Source organism: Balaenoptera physalus (assembly GCF_965194825.1).
Source record: "Balaenoptera physalus genome assembly, chromosome: 7".
Classification (NCBI taxonomy): Eukaryota; Metazoa; Chordata; class Mammalia; order Artiodactyla; family Balaenopteridae; genus Balaenoptera; species Balaenoptera physalus.
This window is the reverse complement of record NC_138886.1, coordinates 103638955-103665859: the sequence shown is the minus strand read 5'-3', so window position 1 is coordinate 103665859 and position 26905 is coordinate 103638955. Positions and strand designations below refer to the sequence as shown.

At 43.0% G+C, this 26905-nt stretch overlaps 1 long non-coding RNA gene across 1 annotated transcript; it reads left to right on the top strand.

Annotated features, from left to right (window-relative positions):
- The first annotated feature begins 1057 nt into the window (after positions 1-1057).
- Positions 1058-25232, top strand: LOC309664607. The gene is made up of 2 exons (XR_014265956.1): positions 1058-23094; positions 24156-25232. It is a non-coding gene; the product is annotated as an uncharacterized lncRNA (long non-coding RNA).
- The last annotated feature ends 1673 nt before the right edge of the window (positions 25233-26905 follow it).

Here is a 26905-nt window from a genome sequence, read left to right as displayed (position 1 = left end):
AATCCTTTCATCTCTACCGCCAGAATATAACAAGGGCCCTGCCCTTCCTAGATTCCTGCCTCCTGTCTTTACTCAAACATTGCCTCTCAATGGGACCTACTCTACCTTATTTAAAATCACCTCTGCATCTTGAGTCCTCTGACTATGCTTTCTTTTCACTTTTCTCCATAGCACCACCAACTTATCCCATAGGTGTCATGTGTCCTATCCAGAGGCAGCCCATTTCTCTACATCTTGAATCTGGTTTAGGCCTGTGAGTTCTTTGACCAGTAAAGTATGGCAGAAGTGATGCTATGCAACTTTCAGGCTAAGCCTTGAAGAGGACTGGCAGCTTTGGCTTCCTTCCTCATGGAAAACTTGCTGAGAGATGATCTCCACTGGAACTCAGCCTCCTTTCCCTGGGAAGCTCCAGTCTCACGCAAAAGCCCCATATATGCCTCTACTCGACAGCCCCAGCTGAGCTCCTGACTTCCAGCTTACATCCACCTGCAGCCACGAGAGTGGCCCACCTTGGACATCAGGTTCCAGGAGCTCCCAGACACTCATGGTACCAATGTTGGTGTGTGAAGAAGAAGAAGTGCCCAGCTGAGCCTAGCTGACCCATTGAAGCATGAGTGGTTGCTTTTTTAAGCCACCCAGTTTGAGGCTGTTTTTTGCATAACAGTAGATAACTAATATGGATACTATTAAATTTATGTACATATTATGCTTATTATTTATCATCTGTTCCCCTTGACTCTCCTCATAGTTGGAATGCAATCTCCACAGGGCTGAGATCTTTGTTTTGCTCACTGATGTATCATAAGCACCCACAACAATACCTGGAGCTTAATATGTTTATGGAACAAATGGGTAAGCTGTGGGTTTGAGCTAATTTTTTTGTTGTTGTTGTTATTTTAAGGGAGGATTCCTAGAGTCATAATTTACTCATTTTTTTAAAAATGTAGGATTGAATATTAAATTTTTTTTCAGAATTTATCATATCAATATATCATTTTACTTATTGATGTGGGGCATTATATTAACACATTTCTTAATCTTGTGTTTCTATTATATATCTGACTTAATCTCCAGGGATTACTCTCATAATGAGCTACATAATTTGATCTCCTTTTTATTTTGGTATGAATCTTATATGTATGCTTTTTATTTAAAGGGGGTCTATCTATATTTATCCTCCCATTTAAAAAAAATAGTTTGGTTTTTGGGTTTTATATGCTTCATAAAATGAAGTGATATGATTTCCCTTATAGCATTGGTATAATAATAATAATATAAAGAATACAAAAAGGAACAGCAAACCTGAGCATCTTACCCAGAGTCATGCTGCCAGCGATTGGCAGAGCTGCAACTTTGATATTTCTTTGAATGAGTTGTTCTGGAGATAAGCCTTTCCTTGTAGAATATTTTTAAGAAGTGTTAAAAATATGCCAGCTGCTATAAAATCAATAAAGCCATTTTATTCAAAGAACTGTGCAGATACAACACAAATCAGAATAGAGGAGAAAAATTTTCTTTGGCAGTGGTTCACCTTGCCTTTTTGGTTTCAGAGTGCAGAGCAGTGGAGCTTCCTTTGAGATCCTGGAGTGTTTCTGCATCTGGAAACTCTCTCCTGCAATAAGGCTGAGACGGATGTTTGATCGTTACACCTACTATCAATACTTTAGAGCCAGACTGCCTGGGAATTAATTTTGTAGTTGACCAGTTGCATTACCTTGGGGAAATTCATCTCCAAGGATTTGCTTTCTCATCTATAAAATGTCAGTGGTTATAATGCCTGCCTCCAAGACTAATGAGATCGTCCACGGGGCAGGCTTAGCCTAGACACTGGCCCTTTGTAAGTATTTAGTAGCTATTGTTAATTTCAAATCTGATCTCATCTGATCATGGTTCCATTTTCCTATGGCTTTGCAGAAAGCTGAACAATGGTGCTAAAGGTTAGCAGGTTTTGTGTCCTGGGGTGTTTTGATAATCAGATGATCATTTAAATTCTCTAACTAGAAAATAAAAGTGAATGTAAACACAGACTTCCAAATCATTTCAGAAAATTCAAAGTCTACACTAAGATCATATAGCTGAGTAAATTCCTGGTTCTTTTCCCAGTGGAGTGGTTCTCGGGTTTTAGAATGATGGGTCTGGGCACTGGAATTCCATTTCCCAGGGAACCTGAGTTTGTAACAAGTGTCCTAGTGCTTCTGAAGTTTTAAATACTGCCTTCATTCCTCCTCTACCCCCACATCCTGCCCTTGTTTTGCTTCAGCTGTGTTTATGTTGTTTATTTGTATCTTATTCACACTGGAAATGCTGTGTTTGTAAGCCATCTGCAGTCCCTCATTGGGGGCAGGGAGCGCCCATGTAGAGCATCATATGTGCTGCTCACATGTCCTGAGCACCCACTGGCGGCCAGGGGTTTGCAGTTGTTCTGACTAGTGTGAGGCTTTGATGTTTGAAGTGGGGCTTTGTTGGATCCAGTAGTTGTTTCTCTACCTCCTGCTGCTAATGACATCATCCTGGAGCTAACAGAGCAACCTCCCTTTTGTCTCTCCCATTCCATGGGGATTTATGCTCTGACCCTTCGGAGACCAGGCCCTGCTGACTCTCCCACACTGGTTTCTGGGTTTCTGGTCCTACCATTTGTCCCTGGACAAGCACTCCCAGGCCAGGTAACATGATTCCTGTGGTCGACAATCACCACCTTGGCCAGGATGGAGAGCTCCCGGGACCACAACGCTTTCTGGCCATGGAGAACCCCTAGGAGCCAATCTTCCCTCCATATAGATCCTTTCCTTTCAGATCCAGAAGCATCCCTTGGATACTTACAGCAAGGACCCATTTTCCCGTACCTTAAAACAGCATTTTGCTCTACAGTGTCTGCTTTATCCTCTAACTGTTCCACTATCCATTCATCAATCTGTCTTATTTGTTGTTAAATTTCAGAGTAAGTTGCAGGCATAAGTTAGTTTGATTTCAATCATGGTATTTGATTAACTTTAAAAGTTTCAAAAATAATTTTTGAAAGACCAGAGGGGAAAGGAGGGGAGGGATAAATTGGGAGATTGGGATTGACTTATGCACACTACTATATATAAAATAGATAACTAATAAGGACCTACTGTATAGCACAGGGAATTCTACTCAACACTCTGTAATGGCCTATATGGGAGAAAAATCTAAAAAAGAGTGAATATCTGTATATGTATAACTGATTCACTTTGTTGTACAGCTGAAACTAACACAACATTGTAAATCAACTATACTCCAATAAAAATTTAAAAAGTAAGATGTGAAATTTTATAATTATTAAAGGGGGGACAAATTAAACTGAAGAATACAAACTGAAAAACATGCTTTCTGCTCTGAAGGCTGAGGTGGGCAGTCCTTCCAGAAGACAAGATGATTAAAGAAACACCTTTGGTGACCACTATTAATAACCTACGTCCACAGGGTCCCAGGAGGATGGAGAATTGTGAGCTGCAGCCTGGGAGTCTGGGGTGGAGTCGGCAGGGTGGGATAGGGGGATAAAAGTCATGTGGATGAAGGGCAACCCAGGAAGTGGCACCAAGGACAAAAATGCATATTGGAAACCAAGCAGGTGGTCCCACTGAGGCTTCACTCTAGAGGCGGTGGGCAAAATGCAAGCCTGGAATGAGGAAACATGAGGGAGAAAGCCTGATAAAACACAGCAAGAGGGCCCAAAGCTAAAGGAAGGATTGGACAAATCCCAGATCCTCTGGAGTAGCCATCAGGCCATCTGGGCTCCCAGCACTGTCACAGACCAGCTCCTAGTGAGATATAAGGGCTCAGCATGTGGCGACTTTCAATCTGCAGCCTTTTCCCTTCTGTGAGGTGGCTGGTGGTTGCAGGGGCACAGAGGTAGGGGCCAGGAAGCTGAGCTGTCAGATCCTAAGACAATTCTAGAGAAAACGCCCCATTCACTGAAAGTTTTCAAGTCTGCTGTCCTGGCTAATGTGCCTCTGATTGTGGTCCATATCCAGGATTTGGCTGCTTGGCTGGTGGCATTTCATTGTCTGGTGCAGGAAAACAAGAAGATCATCTGCCATGAGCTGTCTCCATCATGGGCCCCCTCTGTTTGGCTGCACCCATTTCTCTCCTAGGCCCCATTCATAAGTCTTCACCTTCATAAAGTGGCTCTGAGTTGCTTTTACTCACACTTCTGACACCAAAATGTATAGGTTTTTTTCCTCATACCAAGAAAATCCAATTCTCTATGGACACAATTAGGTGTCCAACAATTCAATTCAATTATGACACTAACTACCTGGAGTTAGTGCAGCTCCCACAGGTTAACCGCTCAGCCCAATAAGGCTGCTCCCCATCAGATGCCAGTTGCAAGTCCCAGGTTATCACCTGTACTGACCAACAGCTATAAATTGAGGGTTCCTATGACCCCCTTCTCCAGTTTAATAATTTGCTAGAACAGCCCCCAGAACTCAGGAAAATGTTTTACTTACTATTATTAATTTATTATAAAGAATACAATTCAGGAACGGCCAGATGGAAGAGATGTGTAGGGCAGGGCATGGGGAAGGAGCACAGGGCACCCATGCCTTCTCAGCACCTCAATGTGTTCACTAACTTGGAAGCTCCCTGAATCCAATTGTTTAGGGGTTTTTATGGAAATTTCATTATTTAGGCAGCACTGATTAAATCTTCAACCGTTGGTGATTGAACTCAATCTCTCCTCCCTGGAGTGGGGTCAGGGGTTGGAGTGAAAAGTTCTAACCCTCTGATTATGTCTTGGTCTTTCTGGAAAATAGCCCCCATCCTGAAGCTATCCAGGGGCCCCAGTTATCTCATCACTCTTATCACCCGGGAGATTCCAAGTGTTTTAGGAGCTGTGTTCCAGGAACCAGGATAACAACCACATGTATATTTTTTATTGTATCACAGTGACCTTCTATGAAAATACTGAGTTTCTTAAGGTCTAATATACAAATTCCCACTGTTAAGTTGGCAGGACAGTAGGGATGAGCCCCTATTCTGCTACTCTGACTTTCCAGGTGACCTCTGAAGCTACATCAAAGTCTTTCAGGGTCTACTGATGTGGTAGCCATTGGTTTGCAGTAGGCTAAAGGATAACTGAGCCTTGCTGATTTATAGATACCCATGAGCTTACTAAGCAACTGACCTGGACATTTTAGGGTAATTGTATTTCATTGTTGTCTCTGCCTGGAATGTTCTTTCCCTTCTTCACTCCTTGGGATAGATTGGATTATTGCACACAGATATCCAGACCTCCTTCCACCCTTGGTGTGGAGTTCACATTCCTGTCTCAGGGACTTTAGGATTTGCCATGCATGTGCTGGGACCGGTGAAATGTGGGCAGAAGTGACACTCTGCCAGCTCTGATGCCTGAAGAGGCACTGCAGGTTTCTGTGTTCTCTTTTGGGTACTGTACTCTTTTTTCACAGTGAGAAGATGCTTCATTGATCATGAGAAACAGGACAGACCTGGACTGAAGCCATAGCCTGAACCAAAGCCAGCAAACCATTGTCTACTTACCTGTGAGTGAGAAAAATAAATGCCTATTGTCATAGGCCACTGAGTTTGGGATGATTATTTGCAATGAAATTTTGGAAATACCTGAATGAAGTCTCCTCTTCCTTAACAAACCTTTAAATTCTGAGGGGAAGGTCTCTCTCTCTGCTGTGGGCCACCTATTAAAGCACCTGTCACGTTGAATTGATTTACAGTTAATGCTTACATCTATCTAAAGATGTGAGTCCAGAGAGGAGAGACCCTACCATTTATTTATTCATTCATTCATCCACTCACCACAGAAAATTTGTCACAGGATAGATCTTTGATAAATGACTGTGTACGGCATGATTGCATTATTAATTAATGACCTTCCATACTTTTACTTTTCTTTTTACTTTGTTTTGGGGTTTTAAGATTGAATATCTTGTTGGAATCTTTACCAGAGGTGAACAGGAAAAGCAAGAGGAAGTGAGCTTGAATGATTAGGTCAGAAGACAGCGATGGGGCAAAGATTGAATATAGTCATGAGATTTTTGTGTCTTCTAATTTCATGTTACTACAGAACATTCCAAATTGGCCTACATAATTCCTTGCACCTAATTTTAACTAAATCAACCTTTGTTTCCTAAATGAATGATGCTTCCACAATACAAAAAAAATGCTTTAAGTATGGCCATTATGAAAATACTGTGAAAATTTATTCTCGTTGCCTTGGGTGTGTAAAGGCAATATAGCTTCTTTTTTTAATAGCAGATCTAATGGTCCTCATAGGCTCACATCTCAATAGGTAAAGGGGAGATAGGTTTCAATCATCTTAGCCTAGGTTCCCAAAAGGAAAACTCAGAAAAAGAATATGAGTGCAAGTAGTTTATATGAGAGGGGGAATCCTAAGAAGCTGAGAAGGGCAGGCAGCTAGTGAGATATGTGTTATAAGCACTTTGACCATCATGGGGACTGAAGCTTAGCCCCCCTGGGGAGATCAGGGAGCCTGTATAAGATGTGTGCTAAGAACTACCCCAACCTGAAGGAGGAGCTGGAGTATTAACATGCTGATTCCTGACAGTCTCTGATGAGGGCTGCTCCTATTGGTTTTCTGACACTTCCCATCTGCTCCTATGTGCTGATGGTGGGCTCCTGCTGGAGGGGATGTCCGTAGGGTGTGGATACAGCCTGAGGGGATATGGGCAGGGTGCTGCCCAAGTCTTCTGCACTCAGACAGTACAATGCAAGTTTAAAACATCACTGCCTCTTGAGATTTAAATTGCATCATTTTGATGATAGTAGAGTCTCTTTTAAAAACTGTTTCACCTTCCAGATTTCTTCTTTTTTGTTCCTCTCTCCAATCTGACAGTGGGCAATACGTTTTTGAGGCCTCCTAGTGATAGGAGAGACAGAGCATTAGACCTGATGTCCTTGAAATCCATCTGATTTCTCTTTTATGTGGCTTGTCAGTGAACTCTGGTTTCATCCGGCTTCCTGGGGTGTTGTGTCCACACCTCCCATTGGAGTCTTTGGCTCCAGCCTTTTTTGTTGGTCCCCAGGCCTTGGCATCATTGAACATGTCTGGCTGATCTCTAGGGTCTATGGCTCATAACCTCCTGAGGCCAGCTGTATCTCTTCTCCAGAGCACATGGGAATATCTGGGTCCCTTAGGGGACACATATATGGAGGCAGGGACACTAGTTTGGGCTCATTCATCTCACTACATTTAGGCTATTTCATTTCTGCACTAGCGCACAGATGAGTGAGCAGGGCCCAGCATTCCAAATGGGGAATGTGTCTTTGATTTGACTTTCTCTTTCATCCACCTACCATGCCCCCCTCAGATCCCTGAGTACCTCGGGAGAAATGATGGGACACATCTGTCTCTCTGCCCACTTCTCTTCTCTCTCCCTCTCTCTTTCTGTCTCATTTCTCTCCATGAAGATGTGAAAAAATAGACTTTACTTTATATCAATTCCTTCTTTCTCCAGCCCTGGCTAATGCTAAACTTGAATGTCACATTGCCCAGGTCTGGCTTTTAATGGAAACTTAAAAAAAAAAAAAAAAAAAAAAGCAAATCCTTGGCTTTCAGAATGAATGTCTTGCTGTGGATTTGAAAATTCTTTTCTGGATGTTAGAGTCCAATATTGACTCATTCTCCCTTTTCATATTCATTCCCTGAAGCAAATGAATGCCTATGGCAGAGTAAAGTGAGATCAGTACAAACAGATGGAAAAAAGAAAAGAACATTAATATATTTCAACAATATTGTTCCCTATTTCATTATAGTCTTTTTTTTTTTTCGAAGTGCAAGACCACAGTCAAAAAGAAATTCAATCAATCCTGCCTATTCTCTCTTCCATTTCCTCCATCAATCACTTGAACTTTCTGTAAATTCAATTTTGAAACCGGGTATAGCAGTCACAATGCTAGCCTCTTTAAGAAAGAGAAAACCAATTCAAACTGATTTAAACAAGAGGGCCTTCCAGCTCCAGCAACGTTGCTGGGGCAGCTCAACAGAATTGCAGGGCTCAGGTTTTTTCTGCCTCTGACATCCTCAGCTTTGCCCTCAGCAGCTTTCTTCATGGGGGCAATGCAGGTCATGTCATTCTAGGCACCATACCCAGACACAGCAATTTCCAGAGGAAGATAGGGACCCTTTCTTGCTGTCCCTTCCTCCAAAGAGTGAGGAATATGGAGCGGACACTGGGGTATGCCATCCAAACACTTCCTTTTGGGATGAAGACTTTACTCTCCAGTCTCCAGGAGTACTGGCTGATGGTGTCTCACTGCTGCGTCCCTCCTCAGGAATTACACTTGTCTGAAGGAGGCTTCCTTGCACAAGCGCATATCCCTTTCCTGGGATATGAACCCTAAAACATCTCATAACCAGTGCCTAGTCCCAGTTCCCCATGAGACAGGCTGACACCCTGTTGTAACCAAGTGGAGTTCAACTTTCCACTCTTCCCAATGCTGTTTTCCTCGCTCCTTTACAGATTGTAAAGCACTCCCTGATAAATCTCTTGTATTTAAAACTCTGCTTCTGAATCTTTCTTCCATAGAACTCACTCCAAAAGAGTTCACATGAGAAGTGGTCCTAAGAAGCTGATTTAAAATGATATTTTGGATATAGACTAACTGCCAGCCAGCTGGTGAGAAGGACCCCATCACTGGTAGTAGCCCTTGGCAATCTGTAGCTGTGCAATTGTTAAAAATTTTATCAGTGGCAAAGTAGAATGGAGATACCAGGGAAGAGAACGCAAGACAACAAATGGCCCTCGCAGGATCTACTGCTCCTATCCTCCTGGCCACCAGACAAATAATGAAGGGTCAAGTCACAATGTCATGTGGCTTGGGAAGTACTGGGATGCAAAGGACGAGAGAGATCGTGAGCTGCAGGACCTGGGGGATCTCACCAACATGTAACGTCAGGACACAAAGAGTATATAGTGGGTAGATCCTGAGGGTGTTGGCTCAGGAAGGGGGAACACAATGTTGAGTAAGAAGAGTTTATTGTTATAGAAATAATCTCCCTGATCCAGGATCTAACATCCTGTCAGAGGACTCTGGGATATGATGCTAACCTTCTGTTGGAGTTCTATTGGAAGATTGAAAAAGTGCCCACACTAAGAGATGTGGAAATGCCAGCCCTGCCTTGGCAGGAAGTGGAAGAAGAGACCAAGAGGCTGGGAGAAGTCATATACTGGAGTGGATATAAATAAGTAAGGCTGGGAATGCCACCTGCCGAATGTGATCCACGGAAGAGTCCGGAAAGAACTTCCTTTTCAAAAGCAGTAAGAAATGCCCTGTGAAAAGGGCATCATTGAAGAGCTCCGAGATGACATTTTAAAGACTGTTTTTTTTGTTTTGTTTTTTTTTTGTCATCTGGGGCTCAGGAGAGGAGATGCTGTTACAGAACCAAGCTCTCTGATAGTAATGGAAATGACAGGATTCAGAAATAACAGAAACCAGGTGGAGGTGCTGAATTGCCAAAGTCAAGGTGGGTGCAATTATCATAATGAACAATGAGGTTGGAATGGCAGCCAGGGGGCTGGGCCAGCAGAGAGCTATGGGGTTGGGAAAATATAGCCTGTGGGCCAAATCCAGCCCACTGACTGTTTTCGTAAATGACAGTAGAACGCAGCCACTCCCGATCATTTACATATTGCTTATGTCTGTTTTGTGCTATGACAGCAGAGGTGAATAGTTGCAACAGAGATCACATGTCCTGAAAAGCCAAAAATATGTACACTCTAGACCTTTACAGAAAAAGTTTGCTGACCCCTGTGCTAATCCTTCCCCAAAGTGATTTGTGATAATTTATTCAGTTAACTCTCTTCTGGGGAAAAGAGAAGACCTTGCCATTTTAAAGAATTTTGGACCCAGTACCTGAGTTGAATAACCAAAATCTGAAGCATCTTCATGACCTTCCTATCAGAATAGGAATATCTGGTAAATAAATGAACTCCTGCCCCAAGTCAGTCTCACGGTGGGTCCACTGGGTTGGCAAATCCATTTGGTAGGCATTTCACAAACCCCTGAAGGTATAATTTTGAAATGGATGGTTGGCAGAATTATCATATTAGGTCCTTGGCCTGTGGTATAAGACCTATCATATTGGGGAAGGCCAAGTAGAATCACCCCCTATTTTGATGAAGATAGTAAATTTAAACAATATTGCATGCTGGGGAGAATGACAGATGCCACCCTGAAGGATCTAGAGGATGCAAAAGTGGTGATCACCATCACATCCTCATTAATTCACCAATCTGTGCCCTGCAAACATCAGATGACTCCTGGGGGGGATGCCAAGGGAATATCCCCAGCTCTACCAAATAATAGCCTTAGTTGAAACTCCTGTGCCAAATTTAGTATCTTTTCTGGAGCAGATTAAAATGGACTCAGGTACAGGGTATGCAGCCACGGTTTGGATGAATGCATTCTTTTTTTTTCCTTTTTTCACAATAAAGAATATTTTTATTGTAGTTCAGTATTCACAAGTAATGCAAAATAGTCAGATATGGATACATTTTAATTCACAAAAGAAGAAGTTGACAACATAGAAAGTACTGTGTTGCACTGAAATATTTAAAATATGAAAGTTTTAAAGCAGAATAAAGCTGTTCATTCATAAAATCCAACCAACATCCTTTCTTTCTCTTTTCATTTTTGTGAACTTGATGAGAAAATTTTTTTTTCTAAGCCTGCCCTAGTCTTTCATGAGGTATGAAAGCGAACCATTTCCAGGTTATGCTGATAAGTGAATGACTAGAGATGTATGTTTTTGTGCTGCTTTGATCAATGTAAGCATTCAGAACACACTCCTTCAAGTCTGACCACTTGTTCATGTTGCCACATGCATCACATGCACCAATGTGAGACAACCCAAGTTGGTCATGTGGTGCTCACTCAGGCCTGTCAGGATGAATGCATTCTTTTCCATTCTTATTACAAAGGAAGATCAGAAGCGATTTCCATTCAAGTGGGATGAACAATAGGACACATAAACAATGTTGTCCTGTGGCTGCGTTAGCTTTCCCTCCTTCAGTCATAATATAGTCTAGAGCAGCGGTCCCCAGCCTTTTTGGCACCAGGGACCGGTTTTGTGGAAGACAATTTTTCCACAGATGAGGTGGGGGTATGGTTCAGGTGGTAATGTGAGTGATGGGGAACAGCAGATGAAACTTTGCTTGCTCACCCGCCGCTCACCTCCTGCTGTGCGGCCCGGGGTTGGGGGGGTTGGGGACCCCTGGTCTAGAGGGACTAAGACCAACAAAACATTCTGTGACCTTCCACTGATCTACTATATTAGTACCATCCTGTTAACCAGCTTGAATGAGCAAGAAGTGACAAATATGCTGGAAACCTTGGTGAGACACGTGTGTCACAGAAGAGAAAATAAACCTGGTGAGGATTCAAAGGCTCACCACAGAGTGAGATATTTAGGGTTCTGAAAGACTGGGATATGCCAAGAGATCTCTTTAAAGTAGGCAAATCATTGATTCTTGAACTTTACAGCACTAAGAAGGAAGCACAATGTCTGGTAGTCCTCAAGGGATTCTGGTGGAAGCATATGCCATATATGGGAATGATTTTCTAACCCACATACTGAGTGACACAAAAGGCTGCCAGTTTTGAGTGAGTTCCAAAGCAGGAAAGAGCTCTGCATCAGGTCCAAGATGAGGTACAAATGGCCTGAAACTTGTGCCACACAACTCTCCATGTAGGTGTATTTGTGGTGGGAAAAGACATCTTGTGGCGAGAAAGGAATAAACCCCTTAGGGTCCTGGAGCAAGATCATGCCATTTACTGCAGAGAATGATATGCCTTTCAAAAACCAGCTCCTAAGATGCTGAATGGCCCTGGTAGATGTCGAGTGCCTTATCATATGGTCAGCACTGCCTACCAAGTACTTGGTTCTGTCCAATTCACCACATCAGTGGTTGGGTGGGCCAAACAGCATTCCACCATGAGATGACGGTGGAGTTTCTGGAAATGGACACAGGCTTGAATGGAGAGCTAAGTAAGCAGCATGAAGATGCATTGTAGGTCCACATGATAATCCCAACTGCTGAACCCACACCTCTCCCTCAGCTCCCACCCACCACAAATGGGAGATTCAGCTGGTAGAGGAAGAAGATTTGATTCATGAATAGAAACCAATAGATTGGTTTGTGGATTCAAGCCCAGAATGGACTGCTACTACACTACAACCTCATCAGGGGTAGCCCGGGGATATAGTGGTGATCGGCAATTCTCCCAGGGGTCAGAATTTTGAGTAGTTTCCTTGGAAGTTTACCTTGTGAAGAGAAAGAAGTAGCTTATAAGAATATATATGGGGGCTTCCCTTGTGGCGCAGTGGTTGAGAATCTGCCTGCCAATGCAGGGGACACGGGTTCGAGCCCTGGTCTGGGAAGATCCCACATGCCGCGGAGCAACCAGGCCCGTGAGCCACAACTACTGAGCCTGCGCGTCTGGAGCCTGTGCTCCGCAACAAGAGAGGCCGCGATAGTGAGAGGCCCACACACTGCGATTAAGAGTGGCCCTCACTTGCCACAACTAGAGAAAGCCCTCGCACAGACACGAAGACCCAACACAGCCAAAAATAAATAAAAAAAAAAAAAAAAAAAGAATATATATGGAATCATGAGCCATTTTGTATGGCTTGGCTTTTGATGAGGAGCATTGAGAGAATGCTTCAAACACTGGTCACGAGGAGGTCTGGAGAATAGACAAGTGTACAGATCTGTGGGTGTGGTCATAAAGTGTGGAAAAACTCAGTTGTGTGCTGACACCCAGCAAAGAGCACTTGTCACATAAAGGGCATAAATGACCAATTAGACAGAGGATTTGCCAGTTGGCATCAGCCAGTCTCTGATATGGGCCACCCTGGTGTTGGCACCCTGGGTGCATAGGGAGAGTAGCGGTGGTGGTGGGAATGAGCTCCTGCATGAGCCTCATGGAATTGGCTTCCACTAACCAAGGCTGACCTAGCTTCTGTCGCTGCCAAAACACCAACCTGATACTTGAAAACACTGCAGCCCTCAATAGGCCAACCAGTCATTTAGTGGTGAGTTGATTACATTGGATCCCTTCCACCCAAAAAGGGAAGGAATTTATCTTGACTAAAATTGATTTAAATTCTAGTTAAGGGTTTGACTTTTCTGTTTGTAAAGCCTCAGCCTCTGATGACCTACAGATAATATTGCCCTACATCTTTTAAGACAAAGGGATCCACTTTACAGTAAAAGAGGTATGGTGGCAGTGGGCATATGGACATGGGATCCTCTGATCTTAATCCTTACCATATCAACCAGAAGCCTAGGGCCTGATGGGATCATTAAAAAAAATTTGAGAAGGCCCAGCAGTAGTGCCAACTTGGAAACATACTCTGCAGGGATAGGTACCATCTTCTAGGATGCATGATCATTTTATGGTATTGGGTCCCCAATATGCTGCTTGGGAATGCAAGTCTGGGAACCAGTGGGTGGAAGTAGGTATATACCTGCTTACTATCACTCCCACTTGGGGAATAGTTTGTGTTTCTCTGCTCAACACCTTTAGGTTCTGTGAATCTAGGGACCTTATTCCCAGAGGGGATGCTTTCACCAGAGATCATAGCAAGGATCCTATTAAACTTAAGCTTTGCTTATTGCCCGGTCACTTTGACTTCTTCATGCCAAGAAACTAGGAAGCAAGATGAAGAGTTGGCATCCTGGCAGGGTCATTGACCCTGATTGTCTGAGAGGTAGGGATGTTTCACACGGTGAGAGCAGGATGTGTACACCCAGGTGGTCCAGTTGGTAATTGCCTGACTTTGATGGTAAATAGACAGACACTGTTGCAACCATTGTCTGAGAAGGGCTTGGTTAACAGAAGCTTGGACCCTCAAGAAGGAGGGTCTGGGTCAGCACATGAGGTGTGACCCCTGGACCAGCAGAGGTGATGGCCCAAATTAGGCAGAAGCTAGGATGGATAGTGGGGGATGGAGATGATACATATGGGTTATGGCCTGGAGACAAGCTGCAGTGGCTGGGGCTATGGTCCCTTCCACCAATTTTCTTTGGTTGTTTCCCTGGGAATAAGACAAAGCAAAATACTGGAGGAGCTGCTCCTCATGGAATGAACTCACGACACGTAGCTGGTGACTCTGAGCTGAGCAGGGATACACTGTAGTAGATGGCAGTGTGGTGCCCAGACAACCCCTTCAGGACTCAGGTGCTCCTTCCGCTGGCTGCTGGCGGTCCTGCTGCTGATGGCTCAAAGCTGCATTCTTCTAGGAAAGGGGTCTCATAGCAGGTGGTGCCCGTGTAGGACCAGATGCAGGAGAAGAATGCCTCAGTCCCTGACTTCCTTTTGGGATGATCTCTGAGGGATCATCTCAGTCCCACAGTGACCACTGCGTTGGCAGAGGTCTTCATGCAGACCATTCCCCGAGTGAACTTCTCTTTCAGCCCAGTTCTGGATCCTTCACTTTCTTATAGCTGTTGTTCCCAAGAATATTCCTCAATAAATCACATGCATGCAAAACTCCATCTCTGAGTTCTTTCCAGGGAATTCCACAGAAGCCATAAATCCTACCCACAAATATCCTTAAGGGAACATCTCCCCAATCCGACTGGATAGAATTGGGTCATACGTCCATTCCTCAACCAGTAACCAACAAGAAGACTGGGTTTCCATGATTAAACCAGTCATTTGGGGCTGGAATGGATGTAGAGGGTCAACAAAATGATCACTCTCCATGGGATATTGGGGAGTCAGTGACTAGTACTGGAACCTCCCCAGAAATGCCTCCAGAGCTGTGTCATCAGAGAGCTGGGGTGGATGGCTGCCCTTCTGGATTGTTTGTGGCTCTGTGCAGGGGAATGTGCTGCATGCCATCCTGGCATTTGCCTGCCAGAGGGTCAGACCAGCTGCTGGAATGGTTAGTGTCTAATACAAGGCTTGCACTGGCCAGGCCCTGTTTCATCCACATCAAAATATATGTGGGGGAATATGCACATTTCTAAGTGCTACTGTCACCTTCTAACAAAATAAACCTCAAGTGTTAAGTTCTTTCCTTTTTAAAGGAATTAAATTACATTTTTAAAGAATCACAGATGAACTCAGACCTCAGGGTTCCTTCTCAGTAAGAACTTGACTATTGTATTAGGATTCCAAGTGTACAAAACTAGAATTCCCACGTATGTACCCTGGGACTGTAGTTCAGAAGACGTCATAGGAGTTTTAGAAAAATAAAAGGAGAGAATCTGTGGCCAAATACATTCGATAATGCTGGGTAATGAGGATAATTTGGTTTCATTTCCAAGGGGTTTCTTACAGCGCTTTCCCCAAGTCTCACAAGCAGTCCTGGGAGACACTGCTGGTGACCTCAGGGCACCTCTCACAGTGACAGCTGTGTTCCTTCTTATTTTGAAAGTGCTGCTGCATCAGCAACTTTGCACCCCGCCTGGTGTGGGCTGTTCAGGTTATTCTCACTGCAGTGCACAGCATGGCTGTTTTTCACGTCCCATGTGACTCAGAGAATCCCAATGTTACATAAACATGCCCGAGTGTGTCCTGCCTCACAAGTTTGCAGCTCTAGCAATTTGTTTCTCTTTCCTTGCCAAAATCAGAATTAAAGGATTTTTTGTTAAATTATATGCCTACTGGAGCTCTCTGCACAGGAAAGGAGAAATGTGACTGGGTCACACCAGGCGGCAGGACTGGCTGTCTCTTTGGTGTTAGTCACCTCTGAGAAGTGAGCTCTCCCCTCTCACCAGTACACGTCGCCCCAGACCTTTGCCAGAGCCTCTATTTTAGGCATGTTTCTTGTTCGTTCCTTGGCAACATATTCAGTCAGGTTATTCACAGTTATCTGGTGAGTGCTTAAGAAAATCAACAACAAGCATCTCTTAAAAATTCTCAAAGAACTGCGATAATGTGTCTATTCAAGGCATAGACCTAAATCAGGAGAAATTAACTGTGGACATTAGTACAACTAAATGCAATAAAAACTGAGTTGTATGAGGTACAGTTGTCTGGAGGTGTTGATTCTTTTCATTACCTCCTGATGTTTTCTGTTTCATTTTGCATTTTTGTGAATTTTTGCAGGTTTCAGCAGTTTAGGTGGGCATCAGATGCGACGCCCAGCAGTGGGATTTTAAGATGACCATCGGGAAGGACAACAAAGCAGGCTGTCATGATGGGCATGTGAGATCAAAACAAGGTCCAGAGTAATCTGGAGACAAAAATACTTTGGAGGAAGAAAAAATCCAGTTTCCAACTGAAGTTGCTCATTGAGGGCCTAATCAGGTTGTGGAAATAGCCTCTAAGAACATACAAGGCTACCTGATCGGACTAAACATCTCATGACCTGAGGACACACCGTGTGGTAGAATATACTGTGAGTCCTTCCTGGATCTCCTCCAAGGACATTATTTCCAGAAAGGTCTAAGTGGTCCTGTTACTCTTCTGTCAAGGATTCTGACTTGGAGGTGAAGCACTTGGTATCATGTGCTCCCAGCTGTGCTTCCTGCTGGCACTAGAGCTGATCTAAACCTGCCTATAGGGCACACGTCAGGAGGGAAATTGAGTGAGTTGCTCCCTTCCTCATGCTTAGGGAACTCACAGTGGCTGACATGCAGGGAGTTCCACATTTGAGGTCTCTGTGTGCTAAGGCTGAGGAGAGCTATACTTACAAAACAAACAATCACAGCAAAACACAAAGTACAGAATGTTTCTGGGCATTCACTCCCAGAAAAACACAATCTTGATGGATATAACCAAGAAGCAAGGGTGAAATGTTTTCAAGAAGACAGACATGAGAACCTGAAGATATATTTATAGAAAGAGCCAGTGCAGATCTCATTCAGCTCTGTCTTGTCTGGGAGATTTCTAGTTACACTGAATGAGTGGGGGACATGAGGCTTGGATGACAAGGTACTGAGTGTCACAAGGGCTCAGTGCTGGGATGTGTGGGAAGACAGTCCTCCAGACGCCCCCTCTCCCAAGGGCACCTACAGGTAGAACGAGACTTGAGTGTCATGTCCACAAACATGCTCTGTGATCTGGATCTCCAAAGGGACCCCATGAGTTCATCTAAAGATTTTTCCCCACATATTTTTCCCTAATATTTTTTACAAGTTTAAAGATGGCTCTGTAATCAAAATCCAGTTGATAGCCTTCACAGAATCCCATTGTATCCAAGATTTTACTGAACAAGACAGATTTTCTTTAACAACGCATGCTTTGTTGGTCTTCAGTCCCAGGGATAAGCCATGAATGAGACATCACCATATAGACAAAGATACCCATCATCAGAAAATCTTGGATTAGTGCTCCTAGACTGTGCCTACATGTATGGAATGAATGTTTGTGTGCCCCCACTGATACGATGAAGCCAACTCCCATTGCAACTGAATCTGGAGATGGAATCTTTATAGAAGTAATTAAGATTAAATGAGGTCATGGGGGGGGGGGTCCTGATCCAACAGGATAAATGTACATATAAGAAGAGCTCCTGGAGAGCTCTCTCCATTCACACAAAAAAGTGGTCATGGGAACTGACAGCGAAGTGACTGTTGCCTACAAGCCAAAGGAAGAGGCCTCAGAATGGAACCTACCTTCCAGCCTCCAGAAAAAACAGAAATAAATTTCTATTGTTTAAGCCACTCAGTCTATGGTATTTTGTTATGGGAGCCCAATACATGAGCAAGCATACCTCTCCATGTGGTGCCTGGATTACTAATGGTAATTACAATAACTCTAATAATAAGTTCCCCATTTAGTGATCACTTGCTGTGTGCCTGGCATTGTTGATCACCATTGATTCATTTTTATTCATTTTTCCTCTTGTTGTGGGTACCAGTACTTTCATGTTCTTGGTGAGGCCTGGGTCAAAATCGGTAGGGAATCTTACGTGTCATCATGAGGACAGTACGCTGTGTTCAGACAAGCTGATATGGTGTCGCCTGTTGAGGCCCATGACAGAGACCTAGGCTGCTGCCTTTCCCTTTGGATTCATATAACTTTGACAGATTATATTTCTATTTCATTCTAGTATTGGGGGCTTGCGAAAATCCTTTGGGTAAAAGCTGACCACATGAATCTCCTGGGTTCACATATCTGACCACTCCATGTTTGGAACAAGGCTGTTCCAGTGGTAAGTTGTGTAACGTGGCCACTTACTTAATCCATGGGAGTTAAGGGAACAGAAGGAAATAAATTCCCATCTGGAGATCTCTCTCCCAATGATACCACTTTTTTCCTTAACCACTTTACTCATTTGAGCCTAGAAGATTCTAGAAGATTCTGCCTTGAGTGGGTGATGCCTTGCCTCATTCACTACCTTCTTTTATCCTGATGCAGAGTTGAGTGAATGGTAGCTGCCATATGGGCCACAGGACCAGGGCCCAGACAGAAACAGGGTGGCAGGAGCTGGACTCAGAGTGAGGAAAGGAGAGGTGGGGCATCAGGACCCTGCCCCATCGGCTCTTAAAGCAAGATTAAGATTTGGAAAATACCCTTCATTGCACTTTTCAAATGGCCCTCATACAGCCCTCCATTCCTCCTCCCTGCTTCAAATCCACATTTCCCCCCTTCTCATGGCCCTCCTGTTGCAGTTCATTTCAGCAATTACACCCTCTGGCTAAATAAGAGGAGGAAGATGAAGCCTCTATTTAGGCCCCAAAAGGATTTTATTGATCAAAGTTGCCAAGCCAACCTTCTTGACTGCCAAGATGAAGTGTCAAATAATAAAAAGTGGCTCACACATTCTCACTCTGACACCTTAAACTCGAGGTCTGAGTTTTAGCAGAAACAAGAGAGCAGAGTCCACTGCTGTGGGAACCATATTTCCCACTTCATGGTCACATGTAACACATTTTGCAATGTCATGCAGCTGACCCATTAGGACTACTCATTCCGGGGCAGCATTGCTACACAAAAGGTAAACCCACAGCACATTAGACTGTTGTTCTCCTGGACAGACACCAGCACTGCCAAAATTTTTCACAGATGTGGCCTGATCTTCAAAGTAGAGTTAATTTGCTTAATCTCTGAGCACAAGCCACTAATTTTCCCTTTCTTTTCTGAACATAGTCTCAGTGAGGGTGTGATTATCTGGAAGACACCTGTGCATGTCAGCATCACTTCATTTAAGAAACCAAGTTCAATAGTAAAACCTACCAACCATAAGTGGTTCTAAGATAATACTAAAGAGACCTGTGTTCCATTCTAGAATTTGGGACTAATTTGTTAAATTGGACCAGCAACTGAACTGGTAGATTTTCCTGTCTTGATTTGTACCTAGATGAGAATTGGAGAATTAGACAGGCTTCAAACATTGTGTCTAGAACATGTGCAAAAAGAATGGCTCCAAAACGTTTTATTAACAATGGAAATTTGTCAACTATAGCTTCAGGTACCAAATTCATCTTTTATCCATCCGTATGCTATCTGCCATTTCTCCTTTTATCCCTATACCCCCTCCCTATTCCTCTTTTCCTCTCTTCCTCCCTCCCCCCTTCTCCCGTCCTTCCCTCCTTCTTTTATTCAATCAATATGTCTTATGTACTAGTATTATGCTAGGTCTCAAACAAAGATGAAATCTCAAATTTCTGTCCCCATGGAGCTCGAGGACTTATCAGGGAACCTCCATTTAATATGTGAATGGTGATAAAGGCTGAGATGGAAATTTGCACTGGGAGCACTGGGAGAAGGACTTGTGAGTGTCCCCTAGGCTTTCTCTGGAGGAGCAGCTGGGTTAAGTCTCCAAGCCAAGAGGAGTCTGATGGGTGAAGGGCCAGGAGGGGTCAGAGTGTCCCAAGCCCATGGAAGGGCTTGCACAAACACATGGACCACAGCATGGTGTGTTTGGGAAGCACTGTGGTTTCTCACAATGGAGCTGGGGGTCCAGTTGGCTGCAGAGGAAAGGAGAGCTGCAGACACAAGCAGAAGTCAAGCCTTGACGGCCTGGTTTCTTCCACTGAGAAGTCTGGACTCTGAGACAGTGGAGCCACGGAAGGACTTTAAGAGGAGAAGGGCATGGCCAGTGCTGTGTTTAGAGACATGTTCAAAGAAACTGAAAGTGTGCAGGGAACCTGTGGTGAGGCTAGTAGCTGCTGTGGCAGCAGATGAGGGTGTCAGTACCCAGATAGCTCTGGTGGGGGGCATTTCAAACATAGACTCTGCTGTCCTTTCTGACCAAAAAGGCCAAGAGTAGGAAGGAGTCTGTAATCCTTTGGGTGTCTATTGAGATTTCTTTCTAAGGAGTTGAGAGCTCATATAGAATGGTTTTAAAGGCCTTGACACAGCCCTCTTTCCATCAGATATCCTTTTCATTAGACTCCCGAGGTGCCTGGAGTTCCAACGTTAGTATCTTATATCTGTGTGTGCTTAAAAACATCTCTTAGGGCGATCAAAGCTTGTCGGCTCACACTGATGAGGGCATCTGAACCCTCTGGGAGGGGGTGATGGGGCAGCTATCCTTGGGTGGGCACCGACTACGGGGGGCCACCGTGCATGTGGTCTGGGTCTCACACCCCAGCATGCCACAGGGTGGGTATCTGTGCCCAGGTGGAAAGCACAGATGGGAGAGACCTAGAGACACCATCTGATCTAGACCTGTGGGTGAACCCAAGCCCAGAAGACAGTCCAAAGTCTGAAAAGAGGAAGGTGGGTGCTAACATCAGTCAGAAAAACAGAATCTAGGCGGCAGTGGTTGACACCTGATATACTGTCCAAAATGCTGGCCTTGTCCTTTTGATTAACTGAAAGATGAGCAGAGTTGCCTGGGATGGAAGGGTCTGCCTGGGCTGCCCAGGACTGTTACGGCAGCATCCACACTTCAAGCTGTGAGTGAGTGGGAAGCAGAATAGAAGCCTGACATGAATCTTGCCACAGTAACAACGGGTCTGCGGACTGAGAGGCAGTTGGGCAGCACATTCATTCATAGTCATCGTGCAGTGTTATCTTGACGAAAACAAACCAGAACAAAACAAATGAGCAAAAAACTACAAGGACTGTAATTTGTTTACTAAGGGCATTTTTAATCGTCTCCTAGCTTTCTTGGTACAGACATAGCTCCCTTTTTTTCTTTATGTTTTTGGGGGCTCTTTAACCTCAGAAGATGATGGTGTGGAAGTGCCAAGCATAAAGTCAGGTGCAAAGTAGATACTGAATTAAATAATTCAGTAAAAATTAGCTGAATCAGAAAAATGATTTGAGTGTATCTCATTTGTCAGGCACTTTACTTATTTCCAAATCTCAAGTTCATCCTATATTATCTTGAGATAATGGATGAGGAAACAGAGGCCCAGAAAGTGTAAATTACTTGTCCAAATTGCCCAGCTGCTCAGCAGGGTTTGAACCCAGGGCTGATTCAGAAATGTATGCTTTTTAAAGGGAAATGTGGGTGGGAAAAATATGGTCTACAGTCTGTTAACGTTTCTTTTACTGGGAACCTGCATCTTTCCCTCAAGGAACTATCTAGATCAACCTAGAATATTCTGTTTTTCTTCCCTGTAAGCTTCCAGTCGTCTAGGAAAGTGAGGGTAGGGGAGGGGTGGGGCAGGTGAGAGTCAATTTCACTCTTCTAGTTATAAATGTCCAGAGGTAGATTCCACTGTTTTCCTTGGCCATCTTGTTTTTGCAAATTCTCCCTCACTGGGTCCATGAAACACATCCCATGAATTTCATAATCGCTTAACTTTGTGATAGCACCTGGTCATAATTTTCTCCTCACTAAATGATACCCCATGATTCAGTGTCTGCTAAGAGGACAAATCAGTTCTATGTGAATCTGGCAGGCTTGAAAAGGAAGCATCCGACCCTGCGACAGGACTACTTTCAGGCATGCATCCTGACTTGGGGTTCCCCTGGTTCCATATTTATGAACAGAAGTCAGAAGAAGGCATTTGGGGACCCAAAATGTAAGAGCAGTTTGTAAATGAAACAAGTGACTTTGAGATCCAACATCTTCCATATCCTGCAAATCACAACTGTGTTTTACTTCTGCCTGTATGCTAAAGGCTCCTATAGTGAATACTAGGGGACCTGAATGCTCGAGGTCTTTATCAAGTACTGTGAGCTCAGAAATGTGACTCTAGTGCAAGTGGAAGAAAGACTTGAGCGCTAGTGAGTTTTTAAAGTTTTCTTATTAGAACTAAACAAATGCAGTGGAACAAAGATATATATATATTTATAAAATATAAAATATATATATAAAATCTTTATATATATATATAGATATACCTATCTATCTTTCTATAATATCTTTAAAAAAAGAGTTCTGGGAAGCAGCCTGTGAGGAAACCCAGCACATGCGTCTCACAGAGTACCTGATGCTGCTGGTGCCCACCCTGGGCCCACAAGTGCCCCTGAAGACCTTTGCTCAACCACCAGGGCTGGGCTGGCCCCAGTGGTAGCCTCTCCCCTGGGGGTCATGAGCTCACAGAATGGTAACTGCTGGAGAGCCGTGCATGAGGGGCAGGGAGAAAATGGTGTGTGAATTTTCAAATGATAAACACCCAAGAAATTCATCCTCAGCTCTTTTGCTGGGGGCTTCTGTGCCTTTGAGGCCAATTACATGGAACTGAGCCTTGTGAGCACACAACGATCTCACCACTAAAGGCCCCCCATGGTTTTGTACACACAGAGGTCCTGAACTGGGTGCAGAGATCATGGGAACTCTTGGTGGGTTAGCTGAGCCCTTTCTGTGTCTGGACACGTCTCTCTGATGGACAACCCAGGCTTTAAACTCTGCCACCCAGACTGGCTCTGGGCTGCAGCCACAGCCTGAGGGAGTGGGTGCCTGGTCTGATTGTCCTGTAAGCTGGGGGTCTTCTCAGTTTATTAGATGAATTGCTACACTTTCTGGTAATTGTTTTAATTCTCCATTATTTTTTCTGTGTTTAATTTTTAAAATTATTTACTTAAAAATTGTGGTAGTAAATTATACATAAAATTTACCATTTTAACCGTTTTTTAAGTGTACAGTTCAATGGCCTTAAGTACATTCACATTGTTGTGCAACCATCATCACCATCCATCTACAGAATTTTTTCATCTTGCAAAGCTGAAACTCTGGACCCAGTAAACACTAACTCCTCATTCCCCCTCCCCCAGGTCCTGGCAACCACCCTTCTGCTTTCTGTCTCTGTGAATCTGACTACATTAGGGACCTCATATAAATGGACTTATAAGACATTTGTCCTCTTGTGACTGAGTTATTTCACTTAGCATAATGTCCTCAAGGTTTTTCCATGTTGTAGCATGTGCCAGAATTTCCTCTTTTTCTCATACTGAATAATGTTCTATTAGGTGGATAGACCACATTGTGTTTATCTATCCAGCTATTGACAGACACTTGAGGTACTTCTACCTTTGGTTATTGTGAATAAGGCTGCTGTGAACACAGGTGTAAAAGTATCTCTGTCTTCCTGCTTAATTCTACATTACCTGTGCTCTTTGTTGAAACAAGAAAACTTTGAATTTAGCTACGCCCTTTTTCCCTCTCCATAAAATAAAGTGACTTCTTCTGACCCTGGGTAATAGCTTTTTATTAATACTTCTGAGAACCAAGTATATATTTTTCTTTTTTCAATAACTGAATAATAAGACAAATTAGTTGGGAGGATTAAAATGCCAAAGGCATATTTTGGTGAAGTACCAAGGATGGTTGAAACCATCGAAAAATTCATTTAACCTACTAAATTCTCAAATCTAACCAATTCAAAGGACTTTTTAAACATAAGCCCCATAAATTGTAACTGGACCACACAGTTCAAGTGCACGGTTCCAACCTTCTGAGCCCTGCAAGGGGTGACACATATGTTAGCCTGTGTGTAACCAATGGTAGGGCAAGATACCCACACAAGGGCGCGGTCCCCTGGCCACATTGACCTGGGGAAGACTCATCAGCCATTGTTGGCCAGCACAGTAGAGAGAAAATAAGGAAGAGCAGGTACTACTAGGCTAACAAACCAAGCACATTGCTTCTCATCCAGGCTTCACACTGACTCAGAAGGGATAACTAAGATGGATCTTGGCATGGTCCAGTCACCAAGTTGCTCAGGAAGCCTGTGACTAGGCAGATCAGTGGGCTCCTGAAGACCAGGATTGGGGTCATTGAGAGGTTATGGCCAGCAAGTCACAGTGGCAAAAGGCGTAACTGCATAGCAGGTGAGGTCTATGAGTGCAGGAGACCAATGTTATCTCGGGTTTTGTGCCATTCCATGCAGTGTGCTGGGCAGGGTCATGGGGTCCCTGAGCCCCCAGTATCCTGCTAGGAGACACCTGCAGGAGATGCAAAGGTCCAAGAGAGGTCAGAGCTCTCCACCAGCCTTGTCAACTTCTTACACATTAGCTTCCAGTATTATCCAATGTAGTGATGACTACAGGTCAGCCAGAAGACTCCTCGTTCCCCTAAAATGCCCATCTGCTTTGTGATACTTGAAATTGTCTCACTTTCCAGTTTAAGATGTGGCTTTGTGAGAGATAAACCTGATTTCAGTTGAGACTGAGTAAATGATTAATATTAGGCAGTTTTTTTTCGGCAAAAGGGGGCGAAAGCCCAGCTGTTCTGGGTGACAGGAGGTTAAAATGTAAGGAACTTCTTACATGAGAAAAAAGAGCCAAGAAATGGCAGATATGGGTTTCACTGGAGACCAACACTGTGTTTTTCTAACTTATATCAAGGGTAAAACCTATAGTCAGATGTGCTGAGGGTCTGCTGACCGCTGACAGCTCATGCACGGACCAGGCTGTCCACTAGCCCTGTAGCCACAGTGGGGGCACTGTGGAAACTCAAACACTGAGTACCCTTATTGCAACTACATCTCATTCAAGGTCTGGCTAGCCATGCCCATTAGTAGTATCAATTTATCCCAAATCTATGTACATACTGTGGGGCTGAGCTCCAAAGTCAACTGGTGGATCAGTTGATTATGTACATTTCATGGTCCTATTTTAAATGTGTTCCTTATAGAAATGACAAGTGGTGAAATTAGATTCATGAGTTTAATAGTCATAATAATTGTAGTGACACCAAAATCATAGAAAGGAGAACGTGATCACAGAATTCATAAAAATTGATCTAGCACAAAACTTTTCTATAAATACCCTAAGAAAATGATGGAGATTAAGATAAACAGGGATATTACATGGGTGTCATGTACCCCCTGATATAGTGAGGTGAGAAGGACACCTCACCCCTGTGATATTCTTTCCTCAAACCCATAAACGTAGTCTAGTCATGAGAAAAACATCAGACAAACCCCAACTGAAGGCCATTCTACAAAATATATGACCAGTACCTTCTCAAAGTTGTCAAGGTTGTGAGAGATAAAGAACGGGTAAGAAACAATCACAGATGTAAGGAGACATGATGACTAAATGTGATGTGGTGCTCTGTCTTGGAACTTGGAACAGAAAAGGACATTAATAGGAATACTGAACAGAGACTGAACACAGTCTGGGAAGTAGTTAATGGTAATGCATAAATGCTGGTCTCTTAGTTTTGACAAACAAAATAGGGTGTTTCTCTTTGAAACTTTTCTGTGAATCTAAAATTATTCATCCAAAAAATGACTTTGAAAGCAGAGACATGGAAATTTTTAGAAGGAATCAATAATAAATGTGGAGATCAAAAACACTTTAACAGAAATGAAGAATACCTTTGATGGATCTATTAGGAGACTGGACACAGCTGAGGAAAAGAAATCTCTGAACTTGAAGATATGTCAATAGAAACTTCCAAAACCAAAAAAGTAAAGAGAAAAAAATGACTGAAAATTACTGAACAAGAACTTTGGGATAACTACAAAAGTTGGAACATACATGTAATGGGAACACTCGAAGTAGAAGAAAGAGGGAAAAGAATAGAAGAATTATTTGAAGCAATGACTGAGAATTTCCCAATATTAATGTCAGTCACTAAACCACAGATACAGGAAGCTCAGAAAACACCAATCAGGATAAATGCCAAAAAAAGTATACCTTGGTGTATTATTTTCAGACTACAGGAAAAATATCCTGAAAGAAGCCAGAGGGGGAAAATCGCTACACTTATTGAGGAGCAAATATAAGAATAACATCTTACTTCTCAGAAACCATGCATGCAAGAAAAGAGTGGCATAAAATATCTAAAGGTTTGGGAGAAAAAAATCATCTAGAATTCTGTACCTGGTGAAATTATTCTTCAAAAGTTAAGGAGAAATAAAGACTTTCTCAGACAAACAAAAATTGAGGGAATTTGTTACCAGTAGACCTGCCTTGCAAGAAATGTTTAAAGAAGTCCTTTAGAGAAAAGGAAAATATTTAGATCAGAAACTCAGACTTACATAAAGAAGGGAAGAACATCAAAGAAGGAATATGTAAAGGTTAAATAAAAACTTTTATTTTTCTTATTCTTCATTGATAAAAGTTTGTTAACAAACAGATGACAGTTTGTTCAAGATAATAATAGCAATAATGTAATTGATTATGTATATTATAAATATATATATATGCTTATGTATGCTTATATATAAGTGAAATGGCTGACAGCAATGATACCAAGTACAAGAAGAAGAAATTAAGATTATTTTGTTGTTATAAGATACTCACATTACCCATGAAGTGAAGTGAAACTGGACTTGGATTAGTTGTAAAAATATACTGCAAACTCTAGAGCAACCACTAAAAGAAGTTAAAAAAAAGTATAACTGATATGCTAAGAAAGGAGAGAAAATGGAATCATATAAATTACTCAATTAAAACCATAAAAGGAAGAAAAAGAGTGGAAGACAAAAATAGGAACAAAGAACAGGGGCAACAAATAGATAATAGTAATAAATATGGTAAATATTAATCCAACTATATCAATAATAACACTGAAATTCAATAATCAAAATGAACCATTAAAAGAGAGATTGTCAAGGTGGATAAAAATACATGG